Source organism: Anabrus simplex, chromosome 6 (assembly GCF_040414725.1).
Source record: "Anabrus simplex isolate iqAnaSimp1 chromosome 6, ASM4041472v1, whole genome shotgun sequence".
Classification (NCBI taxonomy): Eukaryota; Metazoa; Arthropoda; class Insecta; order Orthoptera; family Tettigoniidae; genus Anabrus; species Anabrus simplex.
The window spans coordinates 242,544,399-242,559,719 of record NC_090270.1 but is presented as its reverse complement, the minus strand read 5'-3'; the positions used below and the strand labels follow the sequence as shown (position 1 = coordinate 242,559,719).

Sequence of the window (15,321 nt, the reverse complement as noted above, 5' to 3'; positions counted from 1 at the left end):
CTGTTTCACACACCGAATCATAGGAATTACTCAATAGAGGTTAGAGTACCCAACCCGGCCGGGAATCGAACTCGGGGTCCCTCGGACTAAAGGCAGCATGGTAACCATTTAGCCATGGAGTGGCACACAGCACAAGTAAACTGCAGGACGTATGCAAGTTGACTGCGATTAGAATTTAAAAAAATGGGCGTAACGTCGTTGGTTGATCAGCAGACAAAGTATAGTCAACGAATAACACACCACACGCGCATGATGTCCTGATACAACATCGAGATAGGATTGCGAGGCATGGACTGCATCGGCTGCTCAGAGTGTATCGGGAGCTTTACATCACGCGACCCATCACTACATCACACCACTAACTCCAAATGCATGCATCTCTAACATACTGGTTTTTACCACCAAGTCCTTTTCGTCTCCACACCATTTTGTAGTAGTATATCCGGTCAAAGCGATATCCCCGTTTCATCTGCAAACTTGGCATTCCGCCTTTCATCTGGCCCCCAATCAAGATGTCAGAACTTTTCTCAACACGATCACGATTCTCTAGTGGAATACGTCAAATTGGTTGGAAGGACCTTAATTCGGAACTACGCAGCCGATTACGGAGATTTTGGGCAGATACATGGATCCCGGTCGTTCTCAAGACATTATTTCGTATTCGTTGAACAGACGAAGTTGGTCTCCTCTGCGCTGTTAGGGTACGAATATACCGAAGATGCATCGCAGCTCGCGGTCGATGCCTCGATGTCACCTCCTGGTAACACAAACACACAGTTATAAATAGAACAGTCCATGTCGAAGATGCTCGCTTCTATTCACCATCGCGCTTTACCAGGAGGTTTAGCGCGATGACAAGAAAGTTTGTGTTCTCATCGCTGTAGAACGGAAGGCATCGATGTAGCTTGCTCCTGATTGGCTTGTCCGGATTGAGATCACATGATTTATCCCCCCGTTCTACTGTGTCCTTGATCCAGGTGTTCAGAGCCCGCGTGGGTATTCGTGTGGTAGTTTTTGTACTTCACAGTATAGATGTTTGATTCCACATTGTTGTATATGTATTGGAACGTCTCAAGGGACATTCTGATGACGAATGGAATCTGTCGGGGTGGTGTTTCAGTTGTGATATTTCCCCACCGCCTGCCTTCTTTGATTTATAGGATGAGCATTCCACTGGCGGGTTTACTGATTTGAAAGTAGCTACTATCGTGTGCTTATCACAATGAATCACTATCTCCACTGTCACTTGAATATGTACTCTGTACTTGTAAAAGCTCAGTAGTAGAGGATAAATTATCGTCAACTTGAACGCGGAGATCTAAACATAACGTCCACTCACTGTAAACACATCTCAGAACACTGAAAGGTAAACGTCCCCGGTATGTTCACCCTCCATCGACCGCGACGTAAAACTAGACCGCGACCGCGGGCTGCGATGCATCTTCGGTATGTTCGTACCCTTAATACACGGATATACCAATCTTGTTGTCGCGTTGTCCTCTGTCTGTCAGTCACATTATTGGTCTCGCTGTCTCTTTTCCACGTTATTGACACGATACTTTCGGTATCCTCTACGATGCGTGATACTGTCGCCTGCGTATGTCAACCTTGAATCAATGCCACAATTCCAGCTCGAATAAATTGATAAGTACGCATTGCACATGAGACGTAAACACTAACTGAAAGCTCATACTGCACTGTATGCACTACTATCTGTCTTCATGTGAAGGCACAATCTCAGCACAGATCGCAGGCTGCATTGTAAAGAAACAATGGAATTACGTGTGTGAATACAGTGCTCTTCATCACTTGCACGCCTTATCACACAAAGTGTCTAGTCCCACAATATTGCAAACTTTATTTCAGCAGTCTCGCATTCCCAACTGAATTCACTATACAGTACAAATACTCATGATATAGGAGAGTAAATATTGTGACCTGTGAAGATTGAAAAATGGTGAGCACTGATGACAACTTCTAATTACATTTCAATTTTACCATTCAGGTGAGGGAATACCTCGCTGGGTTATCCTGAAAATGTCGCCTAGCGCAAGTCTGATGGGATGAAATGAAATAAAAATAGTTAAATACGGTGTTATTTACAAGTGGCCGATGATAAATACAGAGAGAGAGAGAGAGAGAGAGAGAGAGAGAGAGAGAGAGAGAGAGAGAGAGAGAGAGAGAGAGAGAGAGAGGGAGAGAGAGAGAGGGGGAGAGAGAGAGGCGGCGGCTTTGCAGTGGAGAATTGAAACGTTAAAAGGAAATAAAATGAAGTAAACAACAAACAATTAAAATATTTTACTTTACGCTCGTTGTGTTATTGATGTCATTCGTTGCGAACCAGCTAATGAGGTTGGTCGTGGAGCGGCACGGATTTTTTAATTACATAGTCCGAGTGTGTTACATTTCAATACATTTGATAATTTTAAAAAGTCGTACATCATGCAACCCCTGTCCTTATATTTCCAAGTGTACCGCAACGGTACTCGTATGTTACTGAAAGATTCCCTATTCAATGACACACTCATCATGCATCGGAACTTGCATTCATCAGTCGAAACGAATGAAATTATATAATTTTAATATCTGTAAGGATGGTAAGGCAATCAGTATGATACCATCATCCTAGATATACTGTAGAGAAATACTACTAATGGTACCCATTTTCATACCAGTTAAATGCTGGGGCTGTACCTTATTTAAGGCCAGGGCCGCTTCCTTCCCACTCCTAAGTTTTCCTATCCCATCGTCGTCATAATACCTGTCTGTGTTCGTGCGACGTGAAGCAAATACTAATAATAAAAATAATAAACTAATGATACCCCAGACAAGGGGTCGGAATTTCTACTTAAGACAGGCAAATCGCCGATTGTTCAATTATGTAACGCAAATTTCCAATTTAGCAAGTTAGCAGTCTCGCATTCACAACGGTGTTCACTACAGCGTCGCTTGTATTCGCAAGAACGTCAATTTTCGAACAAAGTGATGCCAAAACCTTGTCAATTCACTACCGACCGCGCTCCAAAGTTTACTGAGGGCTTAGAACAGAATACTGAAAGCACGAGGTCCATATAGGAAGACTTTACATTATGGCGATAAATTTGTTGTTGGTGTGGAAAGTATATGCAGCAGTGAGCTCCTTAGCTGAAAATGGTAGCACGAGAAGAGTAGATATTCTAGCCATCGATAAACAGAGAGATCGTTCTGTAATATTGGACCCAACACTACATCTAGAGTGAGAAGAACAACAGCCGCACGGTGTACGCTCTGAGGAGCAGGAAATCTACGTTTCTGTATCCAATTACATTATGGAGAAATATCATGTAAACTCCGCCAAAGTTTGCGGATTGTTAGTGGGTTCAAGATGTACCATACCGGGGATGATGACGTGACCGGGGTCAATGACCTCGGGTGCTGACCCAGCGAATCCAGAACTCTCTTTGCTTCCCTACTGTAGACACTAAATATGAAGTTACCGATCGAGTGACTGCGCGGTTTGTGTCATGTACCTGTCACCTTACATTCGGGAGGTAGTAGATTTGAACTGCAATTTTCGTCAACCCAGAAGATTGGTTTTCCGTGGTCTACAATTTTCATAATAGGCAAATGCTGGGGCTGTACTTTATGTCTTGACGACAGAGGTGAACTACCGTAAATGGCATGTGACTAACTTTACAAGAGTACAACGAAGCTGCTGAGGCGATTATGTTATTTTCTTTAAGGCAAGTTACATCGACAGTGCTCAGCATGGAAAACTATCGTAAGAGATATTCCATAAAGAGTGCTGTGGAAGGACTAGGGTTGAACGTTTGTATTATCACTTACAATTCTTTATCGCTTGTTTCTCCTTGCACATACACATAGCTTATCTTCATTTCTCCGATACCTATAACATTGTACCCATAAGAAAGCAAGACAAAAACAAGTCACATGTGATAGAAACCTAAAAATTATCGTTTCTGTATTTCGATAGTTTACCTCTGACGTCGAGAATTAATACCACGTTCGCTTCCTTTCCGTTCCTACCCCTTTCGTTTCTCAACGTCGTCACAAATCCTATCTGTGTCGGTGCAACGTAAAGCAAAATTTAAAATATGGTCTAATTCAGCCACTTCTGTATGATGTTATAAGAAACTAACACACAAATACGTAAAATAAAATCCATAAATATTGTCTAGGATATATATTAAATGGTTTCAAGTATGAAACACTGTACACCACCGACATCAGAATCGTTTATATTCAGTATGAACCAGTTACAAATCACTGATCTGTAGATACAGGAGGAATTACCATACAGCTAAGTTAACTGAATTTATCCTGATATTGAACGATTGGGATGTCATGAAGCAACCCTCCAACTTAGTAACATAATTTAAAACTTGAAAAACGTACTGTCAGATACGAACTGAAGGCTTATGACGCAGTATATCCTCCGTCCTATGTACGTACACTGCTCACAAAAACATGTCTTTTCACAACTTTGGTATGAACACACATGCTGTTTCACATCCATGGTGCCCTGCTTGGTTGCTTTAGTTACCGCTTCGCGACATTAATGTGGTGGAATATTGAAGCCAAGTACATAACCCTCCAGTCGTAGCAGTTATCTTTGTGACCGCACCCCAAACAAGAGTGGTTCGTGACGAACGGCATGGTTTGTCACTGCTGTATGAGCTGTCGTATAGGTAAGAAGCACAAGCAGGATAGAGCACAAGACATAGGAAGGCATTTACCACCAGAAAAGTCATGCGTACAGTGACCCTCTTGCAGGAAGGACGCATGCAGCGTTACGTGGCAGAGTGGCTCGGACTGTCTCAGTCAGTCATCTGCAGGTTGTTGCAGCGATATCAAGAGCTTTACAATGCCAAACTGTGACCTGATTCAGGGATAAAACGAAAGAAGAAAACGCCAGCTGAGGACTGATTTCTTCGTGTACAGGCCCTCCGAAATCGCGCGGTACAGCCAGGAACCTATGAGGTGAGTTAATTAACGCACATGGGACTGTTGTCATTACACAGACAGTCCGCAATAGACCAGGGGAAGGTCAGCTCAATTCTCGGAGACCGCTTAAAGTGGCCCAGTTGACCCGTCATCACCGAAGATGCTGTCGGCAGTTTGCACAACAGGATGTCAACTGGCAGCTCTGACACTGTATTCCAGTATTCATTGACGATGAATCCAGATTCCAGCTTTCTGGGTCCGATGGTCATATTCGAGTCTAGCGACGTCAAGGAGAAAAAAATTTGCCTTGCAACATGCAGGAAACAGTCGCTTACAGTGGCGGATCAGTAATGGTTTCGGGAGGAATTTATTTTAACCATAAATGTGACCTTGTAGTCATTCAAGGGTGATTGACAGTTGTACGCTACATTGAGGAGAATCATGTACTACAGACAATATTGGGCAACATTTCACAATAGTGCATAATAGAGCCACTGCAGCTCACCAGGGACTTCCTTGCAGCTGCTGAAATTCAAGTAATGGACTGGCCCGCATGTAGCCCCGACCTCAATTGTATCGAGTATCTGTGGGATCAAGATGGTAGGCGTATCCAGAATCACCCACAGGCAACCCCGTACACCCCAGGAGCTGACAGCAGCATAATTTGAAGATGGGGAGCAGTGACTTTCGGTATGGGACCACTGTGTCTGTTTGGAACAATCAATCGTAAACGTGTGTGTATTGTTTGTTCGTTTTTTGTTTCTGTACAAATAAATGAACATGTTTTGGTTCTGTATAATCTACATCTGCAAAATAAAGGAACACAAAATATTACAGCCGACCAAATTTTATTTTATTTTATTTTTATTATTATTATTATTATTTTTGTGAGCAGTGTATGTGCTTGTGTTATTAGTTAAGCACGCTTTCATCTTAATCTATATGACTATATGACATGGATATTACACATTACTGCTACATATACCTGGCCATAACTCACGACAATAATAAAATAGTGGACAAGAGCCTAATGAGTTGCTTATGGTAGATTTATAGTCTGCTTTGTGTTACTCGTATGTCTTCATATCACTTAGGACTACCATAACTTGAAGTTCAAAAGTGTCGTAAACAGCACGTAATATCACCTCTTCATAGATTATTTAGCTCACTACCCCGGACTCTCTACCATCAACTCCATGTAATTCAGTCTTTCAAGAACATAAAACAGTATATTCCTTTAAAATATGAAGACTAGCAGTATAACAACATTATAATACCAAATACCAAAATGTCTTACAAAGTTTGTAGAATGAGGACCAGCATTGTCGACCACCGCATTTATCATATATTTGTCTCAGGAGTGTAGAAATGAGGTGAATTAATAACTTAAGCAGAAATCCACTCTGTTTTATGGCAAGGTCTAGAACGAATGTGTTAATTTGTTGACTTGTCTCACTCTCATATTTTACTTTGACACTATGCATTTGAATAAGGTATGTTGCATGTAACACCATTCCATTGCAGTCGAATTATCGCTCATAGAGTCTGTTGATGTGTATCAGTAGGCAAGATTGATAGGTAATAGTATTTCTAACTCAGCGAGGAAAACACGAAACTACCTTAATCACCACTTCGAAAGTTATCCTCTACAATGATGCCTAGGCTATGTATGACAGCTGATAGTGAACCAATGTAAACAAGCGATAGGGAGTCGGCCACATGGGATACAGCACTAAGTGCAGATTATTGATTGATTGATTGATTGATTGATTGATTAATGCGTATAAGGCATGATGAGGACTGAGGTAATTTGCCATTGCTTTCCTCATGGAGCCAGAAATTGTTACTGCAGCATGACAGACCCTATGAGTAATACTTCTCGTCTCATTACATCCGGACGCAATAATCGTGCTCTGTATAGGCTAACACTACTCAGCACTATTCATACCTCAGCAGCTTCCATACTGTCACAGCCATGGATGAGAGTGGGATTGTGATGATGATGATGATGATTTATGTTTAAAGGGGCCTAACATCTAGGCCATCGGCCCCTAATGATACGAAATGCAATGATAATTTAAAAGTACAACATTCATCCACTGACCAGAATACAAAACGTGATCAAGAATGAATGGATGAGTATGAATTCAAAACAATCAGTGAACCCGACCCACAATGCCTACCTTCCCAGAAACTATATTACTGACCAAGGGCCTGCTTCCAAAGCACAATCCTGATGGTAATGATGCATGTTGTCTAAAGGGGTTCAATATCCAGGTCAACGGTCCCTCGTAGTGGCATATATCGCTAGTAAAGTAGAACCATGGTATTTTTCAAGTTGCGGTACTAATCAGAGGTAGCGTAAACTCACGGTGTTCCAAACATTATGGTACTACTCACAAATATTGTACGTCGTACAGGTAACAAAGACCAAAGGTGTTTCTACATAATGGCGCCACTCGTAGGCAACGCAAACCCATGGTGCACCTCACATAGGTGTACTAATCACAGAGTCTCGTACTACCGCGTGGTGTTCCTCACATAGGTGTACAAATCACAGGCAACGCAGACCAACAGTGTTGCTCACGTAGTGGTACTAATCACAGGTACTGGAAACCCACAGTGAACCGCTCTCTGCTGCTACTAATCACAAACCTATTGTGTACCAAGCATAGTGGTACTACTCGCAAGTAAAGGTGACCCATGGCATGATGGTACTAATCACAAGTAGTTTCATGGTTCTAATTCAATCATCACTTGGTCGCCCCTTTTAGTCGACTCATAAGACAGGCAGGGGATAAAGTGGGTGTATTCTTCGTCTGCGTCCCCCACCCACAGGGGGTGAAGCTATATTTTAGTCTAGTCTGTGCCAAAAGACAGATGCCAAAATACTGTAGAAACAGGAACATTAACAGCAGTACTAACCACGTTTATACGTACGTTTATATACTTATTATTTGTTGTTTTTGTTTTATTTGCTGTAATTTTTTTCTTTTACGATTGACTTAACGTCGCACCGACATAGATGGGTCTCATGGCGACGATGGGACAGGAAAGGACTAGGAGTGGAAAGGAAGTGGCCATGGCCTTAAGGTACAACCCCAGCCTTTGCCTGGTGTGAAAATGAGAAACCACGGGAAGCCATCTTAAGGGCTGATGATAGTGGGGTTCGAAACCCACTGTGTCCCGAATGCAAGCTCAAAGCTGCGCGTCCCTAACCGCACGGACAACTCACTCGGCGACCTTCATTCTTATCTCATGAGGTTAACTGTAAGAGAGTCAGTGGCTCTAAATTCAACACGAACAATAAAGTCATTAAATAACAATGAAACATTATATCATGTTGGTAAATTCGTAATTAGCTCCTTTCAGTTTCTGTTGTTTGATTCGTCATACATAAATTATGTATAAGACTGTGATATTAAGTTGCCAGTAACAAAATTCGCTAGTGTCCAGAAGTTAAGCATAAGTTACGAGTAATCAGGGCAACAGGAATTAGACCGCAAATCGCACGTGTTCGCTCAGTATAGGAAAGGAGTGTTTCCTGCTTTAACTAGCAGCGTAACCGCAAGGTAAACACAGCCAGTGCCTGTGCCCCATATTCCCTCAGTCGTGTTGGCCCTGTTATAGTGTGCGGAGTGTAGCCGCGTGGTGAACGTGACAACATAATGGCGCAACGACGCCATTTGGACCCCGTTTTCCAGGGTAGAATACTCGGCCGCCTGGACGCAGGCCAGACGCAGATCGAAGTCGCCGTACCCTTGAATGTGCCACGAAGTGTCATATCCAGGCTTTGGAGACCGGGTAGCCGTATCAACCACAGGAACATCGTGGAACGGGACCAGTATGGTGGTGGTGTCATGATGTAGGGCGGCATCATGTTGAATGTTGAATGGTGGTTCGAGGAACACTTAACGCTTGGAGATACCGGAATGAGGTACTGAGCCCACATGTTCTAATCTTCAGAGGTGCGGTTGCTCTAGACTTCCTCTTAATGGACGATAATGCCCGACCACACCGCGCTGCACTGGTGGATGAATTTCTGGCTGGGGAAGACACTCATCGCATGGACTGACCAGCGAGGTCTGCAGATATGAATCCTACAGAACATGCCTGCGATGCATTTGGGAGGAGAATTGCATCTCGTCAGCCTCCACCTAGGACCCTCCAAGACCTTCGCATTGCCCTTTCGGCATCGATTGCCCAAGAGCTCTTGGACCAGAGGGAACGCCACGTCGCTGCGAAGCATGTGTGGCCGTTAGGGGTAACCATACACCCTGTTAACAGCATATTTTGTTGTGAAAGACGTTGCCTAGTTTTTTTAGTTGTTGTCAAAGTTGTACCTTAGCTATCAGAACCTTTCTGACACTGGTTACCTTTTTGGGACAATTTGTGTGACATGGTGTGTGATTCAGCTTCCGTTTGTTCAGCAATGCGTCTGACATTCCTATCAGGCGGTATGGCCTCGTTTAGTGATTATGCTTAACTTTTGGTCACTAGTGTATATCATTGTAGTCATTTGAGTCCAAAGTGCACGTAGTTGTGCAGGGAATTAACAGAACACAATATTGCGTAGTAAATAGTACTAATTTCAATTTTATTTTCCGTGTTGATTTCTTGTTTTACTTTTAGAATTCGATTTTCGTCGCAGCGACCCAGATAGGTGTGATGGCGACGATGGGATAGGAAAGGGCAAGGTGAGGGATGGAAGTGACCATAGTGTTAAGGTACAGCACCAGTATTTGTCTGGTAAAGTGGGAAACCACGGAAAACCATCTTCAGGGCTGCTGACAGTGGGGTTTGACCCTACTATCTCCCGAATGCAAGCTGATAGCCACATGATCCAAACCGCACAGCCATTTGCTCGGTGTTGCATGTTGAGTTCTCGGTCTGAAAGCTAGTTTGCTTCCCGGGAGTTCCATTATCATGAGGCAATGAAGAAGCGTACGAACGAAATGAGTAATGAGATAGATTATGACAGCTTATGTATTATTAGGCATTAGTTTGCCTATTACACTACATTACATAAACCAACCGACGCTACAAGCTATACTTTTATACCGCATACCAACCACAGGCTGTATAAGAAACAATGTCACTCGCATTGCTCATATCTCAGCCACGTTTCTACTTAAACAGGGCGATGATAGTAATATACTTTTTCGATCCCATAGCAAAAGATATACACTGAGTGGCCAAACGTTATGGGAGGACACTGAAATTGATGTTAATAACGAGTTGCTCCTCCGTGAGCCCTCTAAACGGCAGCAATATGGTGAAGCATCGACTCTACAAGTTGTTGAAATCGTTCTGGAGGGATATTGACCCACGCATCTCGCACTGCTGTCCACAATTGGCCTTGTGTAGTTGGTGCGGGGTTCATGGAGCGTACACCAGCATCGAAAACATCCCATAATTTCTTTTTTTACAAATTGCTTTACGTCGCACTGACACAGATAGGTCTTATGGCGACGATGGGAGAGTAAAGGCAGCCGTGGCCTTACAGGCACATCCCCATTATTTGCCTGGAGTCAAAATGGAAAACCATGGAAAACCATCTTCACGGCTTCCGACAGTGGGGTTCGAACCCACTATCTCCCGGATGCAAGTTCACAGCTGCGCTCCCCTAACCGCACGGCAAACTCGCCAGGTTCCTATAAATGCTCGACTGGATTATGATCGGGACATCTGATGGGCCAATCCATGGTCATAACTTCACTGGAGTGCTCCTCCAACCACCTGCGTGCCACCACAGAGCGGTGATGTGACGCTTTGTCCTGTTGAAACATGGCATCTCCAGCAGGGTAATTCAGGGCCAGAATGGGATATAGATGGTCTGAAAGAATGTACACGTAACTTGCACCTGTCAACGATCCCTGCAGCCGGAGAATAGGGCCTAATTTTTACAATGAGAACACCGTCCAGACCAGAACTGAGCCACCTGCCATCTGGATACAACCTTGTGGACACACAGGATCGACAGCTTCAAGGGGCATTCGCCAAACTCTCATGCGCCCATCAGCTCGTTACAACTGGAACCGGGATTCATCAGACCCTACCACACGCCGTCACTGTTCCATGGTCCATTGTCGATGTTTGCGGGGCCATATACGTTGTTGAACTTGTGTCGAGGTGTCAGCAAAGGGACACTAGTTGATCGTCGGCTGGTTAAGCCTATGCTGTGCAGTTGCCTCCTTACAGTTCTGGTAGAAATGGGTTACTGAGTAACAACATTCAACTGGGCGGTGATCTGACTAACAGTAGTCCGTCGAGCGCCCAGTATGGTTGTGCAGAGGCTGCGTGATGTCCGTTCTTTAAACACCTGTGGTCTTTCCGTGCGGCGGTTTACGTGGATGGTAACATTCTCTCTGCGATATTGAAGATTCACTCTCGACATTATTGACCTCATGAACACAAATTCGCGTGTAATTTCCCCAATGCTATGACTAATGCGGCCGATGATCATCCCACATTCAAATAGGGTTAACTCGTGACGTGTTGCTATCTACACGACACTGGTGACTGTGACAGACTGCTCAGCTACGCCGCACCTAGCCACAACGCTCAAGGGTCATACACGGCACATTTTCTAATGGGACTCTCTTTCCCATGACTTTTGGCCACTCAGTGTAGTGTACTATGTAATATGGAGGTGGTAGTTCTCCACTCTAAAATTGATTATTTTTCTTTGTAACTACAATAGTTGCTGCCTATATAGATCAGTGGTAGAGTATCGGCCATCAAACAACAAGATCGCGGTTTCAAACCTAGCACTGGTATTCGGTTCCTGAAGTGAAAAGTACCCGAGTGACATATTCTGTGATTATCCGTCAATAGGAACTAAAATTTAACCATATTGAACCCTTAAATATACCGTTCCATCGTTGGATGTATGCCACGGCTGCTTCGATAGAGCAATATCGTACTCCTGATCTTGGGGTCGTTACGATTTTTTTCTGTCAGTTCATTGACCAAAGGATGGAGTTCAGAGGAGAGTATAACTACTTCAAATGAGGAGCAAAAATTTGCTTACTAAACATTTATTGAATATAAATCACTATAATTTATTTATTAAGTAGGAAGAAAATACATTAACATTTTTCCATATGTTTTAAAGCAGTCACAATGCTTAACGTGATTGGTAAGTGTTCTATTTTGAGATTATTACTGTATTTCAACGAGTGAATATGTAGTGTAACATTCGTGGACAGCAAAACCAGAAACAAATTTATAAACCTGAAAATGATGATGATGCTTTTTGGTTAAAGGGCCTAACATCTAAAGTCATCGGCCCAAAACCTGAAAATCTGGCACCATTGATTCAAACGATAACAGAGTTAACCCACACGATCCGTGGAATATTTTTTGCTATTTGTTTCACGTCGCACCGACACAGATAGGTCTTATGGTGACGAGGGGATAGGAATGGCTTAGGAATGGGAAGGAAGTGGCCGTGGCCTTAATGAAGGCACAGCCCCAACATTTGCCTGGTGTGAAAATGAGAAACTACGGGAAACCATCTTAAGGGCTGCTTACAGTGGGGTTCGAACCCACTATCTTCCGGATGCAAGCTCACAGCTGCGCGACCCTAACCGCACGGCCAACTCAGCCGGTTGTGGGAAATCTGACCTTCAACAAGTAGAATTCCAGATTTACATTTAATTACGGTTATCCACCAGTCTACTATCCTATTGGATATTAGAACATCCCCTGAATGAGTCCTTAATCGAACCAAATCGACTATCAGTTGATTTGGATAGGTTGCGAAATATTACTTGAAAACATGGTGTTCATTACAAGTTAACGGCAATAGTCACAATCGAAAGTAAAATTCCATCATGTATTGTCATCTCCTGACATACTAAAGTTACAGAGGAATCCCGATGCCGAAACATTCATCACCCCAAATAGATGTTCAGAAGGAACCAATAACACTTGATCCGATGGGATCTTACGTTACATCGTTCTGAAGAAACATAACTGCCAAATGCAGGAGAACATTAATTCATTATGCATTTAGAAGAAATGGCAAGCACTGAAGTTGAAGAAAATTGATAAATCACTTGAAAATGTTCTTACTAAACCAACTTTCAGGTTATAAAACAGTAACGGGGGTACAGCCACCCCGCGCATTTAGATTAAGCGCCTTGTATAAGGCCATTTCTAACGTAAACCTTGAAGCAACTAGTACCATACGTTTGGACATTATTCGATAGATGTGTCTGCTATCAACGTATGTTGTGCCCTCTGGGGTGTAGATGAACAATTAGTAGTCAAATAATTTTGTATGTGAAGGTTTCCTAAACTGAATTGTTTATTGATTGTTTGTAGTGTTCAAAAGTTATTAACACTTCTGTCTCTTCGCGCCAACTTAATTCATTAGCCAATTAGAAAATTTGTACATTTATTTAAGTGACCAATCACGATCTTTGATATTTATTTGATTGTCCAATGAAAATTTTGGGTGTGTCAGGGTTTCAACCCAGAGAAATCTGGCACATTTCGGGCCATGTTTTCTTTCTGTTCGCTCCACTCTAGAGTGTGTACGTAACGGAGGCAGGGGGAAAGGCACCCTCTTCCATCTTCGGGAGGTCCACCAGCTCAAGATAATGGCAGATACTGATTAACAACATAATATTCATGGAAAGCTAGCTAGAGGGGAAGGTTTTAAATTTCTTTCGCTTTGTAACTAATATAAATTTCAAACAATTTCCTTCACCACAAGCCCTCAAAACGGCAGCAATACAGCAAGGCATCGACTCTACAATATGTTGGAATCGTTCTGGAGGGATCTGAATCCGCTCATCTTGCAATGCTTACCACAGTTGGTCTTGTGTAGTCGACGCGGTGTTCATGGAACGTACACCAGCATCTAATAAATGCACGATTGGATTAAGATCGGTGGATCTAGAGGTCAAATCAATGTTCAAAACTTCATTGGAGTGCTCCTCCAACCATATGCGTGCTACCACAGAGTGATGATGGCATTGCGCATTGTCCTGTTGAAACATGACATCTCCATCAGGGTACTATAAGGCCAGAAAGGGATGCAGATGGTCTGAAAGAATGTCAGCACTCCCTGCAGCCGGACAATGGGGCCTAATTGTGACTATGAGAACGCCGCCCAGGCCAGAACTAAGCCACCTCCCGCCTGGATACAACCATGTTGAGACGCGGGATCCATAGCTTCATGGGGTATACGCCACACAGTTACGCGCCTATCAGCTCAATACAACTGAAACCGTAATTTATCGGATCATGCCACACGCCGTCACTGTTCCATGGTCCAATGCCGATGTTCGCGAGCCCATACACGTCTTTGCACTCAGTGTCAAGGTGTCAGCAAAAGGACACGAGTTGGTCGTCGGCTGGTGAAGCCCACACGAGTGCAGTCGACCACTTACAGTCCTGGTAGAAATGGGTTCCTGACTCCGAGCATTCAACTGGGCGGTGATCTGACTCACAGTAGCCCGTCGAGCGCCCAGTATGGTTGTGCGGACCCGACGTGATGTCCGTTCGTTAAACACATGTGGTCTTACCGTGGGTGGGTGATAGCATTCTCTCTGCGATACTGAAGATCCACCCTCGACACCGTTGACCCGGGAAACCTGAATTCGCGTGTAATCTCCGCAATGCTATGACCAATGCGCAGTGCGCCGGTGATCATCCCACGTTCAAAGTCGGTTAACTCGCGACGTGTTGCCATCTTCACGACACTGGTGTCTGTGACAGACTGCTTAGCTACACTGCAGCAAGCTGCAACGCTCAGAGGTCATACACGCCACATTTTCTAATGCTACACCCACTCCCCTGACTTCTGGCCACTCATTGTAAAATATGTGACAGTTATATTTGAAAGATAAAACCGAGTGAGAACTTCAATTAAATTTGAAGATACGCTCAAGTAGCAAACGTATGGCTAATACAAGCGTAAAAATACATGAACCATAACGACATATTATTAAGATTAGTATTGCGATAGATGTTGAAATGCATTAATGAAAAGATCCGTACAGTAAAAATCACGTGAACCAGTAATGTCGAATAGGAATCCAGCTGATTTGTGGATACTAGGCTCACTTTGTGTTGAAAATTCAGAGAAGATATTAATGTACTTAGAAATATCATTTCCCTCAAACTTCATACTGTCGCTTAACCTACATCCGTTTTAACAGAATTGTTCAAGTAGTGTTAGATTACTTTACATTTTAAAGTAGATAATATCAAAGAATTTTCAAAATACTTTGTTACTCTCTGATTTAATCCTCTAGCTGGCACAATGTATTCGAGGACTCTAAAATACTGACAAGTGGTATTGTATCGAATTCCAATATTAACGACATGTGTACGAGTATATGTCAACAAATGTTGTTCTTT

General features: G+C 43.2%; 1 protein-coding gene across 1 annotated transcript in view; it reads right to left on the bottom strand.

The window, feature by feature from the left end:
• LOC136875689 (tachykinin-like peptides receptor 86C) overlaps positions 1–15,321 on the bottom strand; it is a 554,249-nt gene that overhangs the window by 537,892 nt on the left and 1,036 nt on the right. The window lies entirely within an intron of this gene.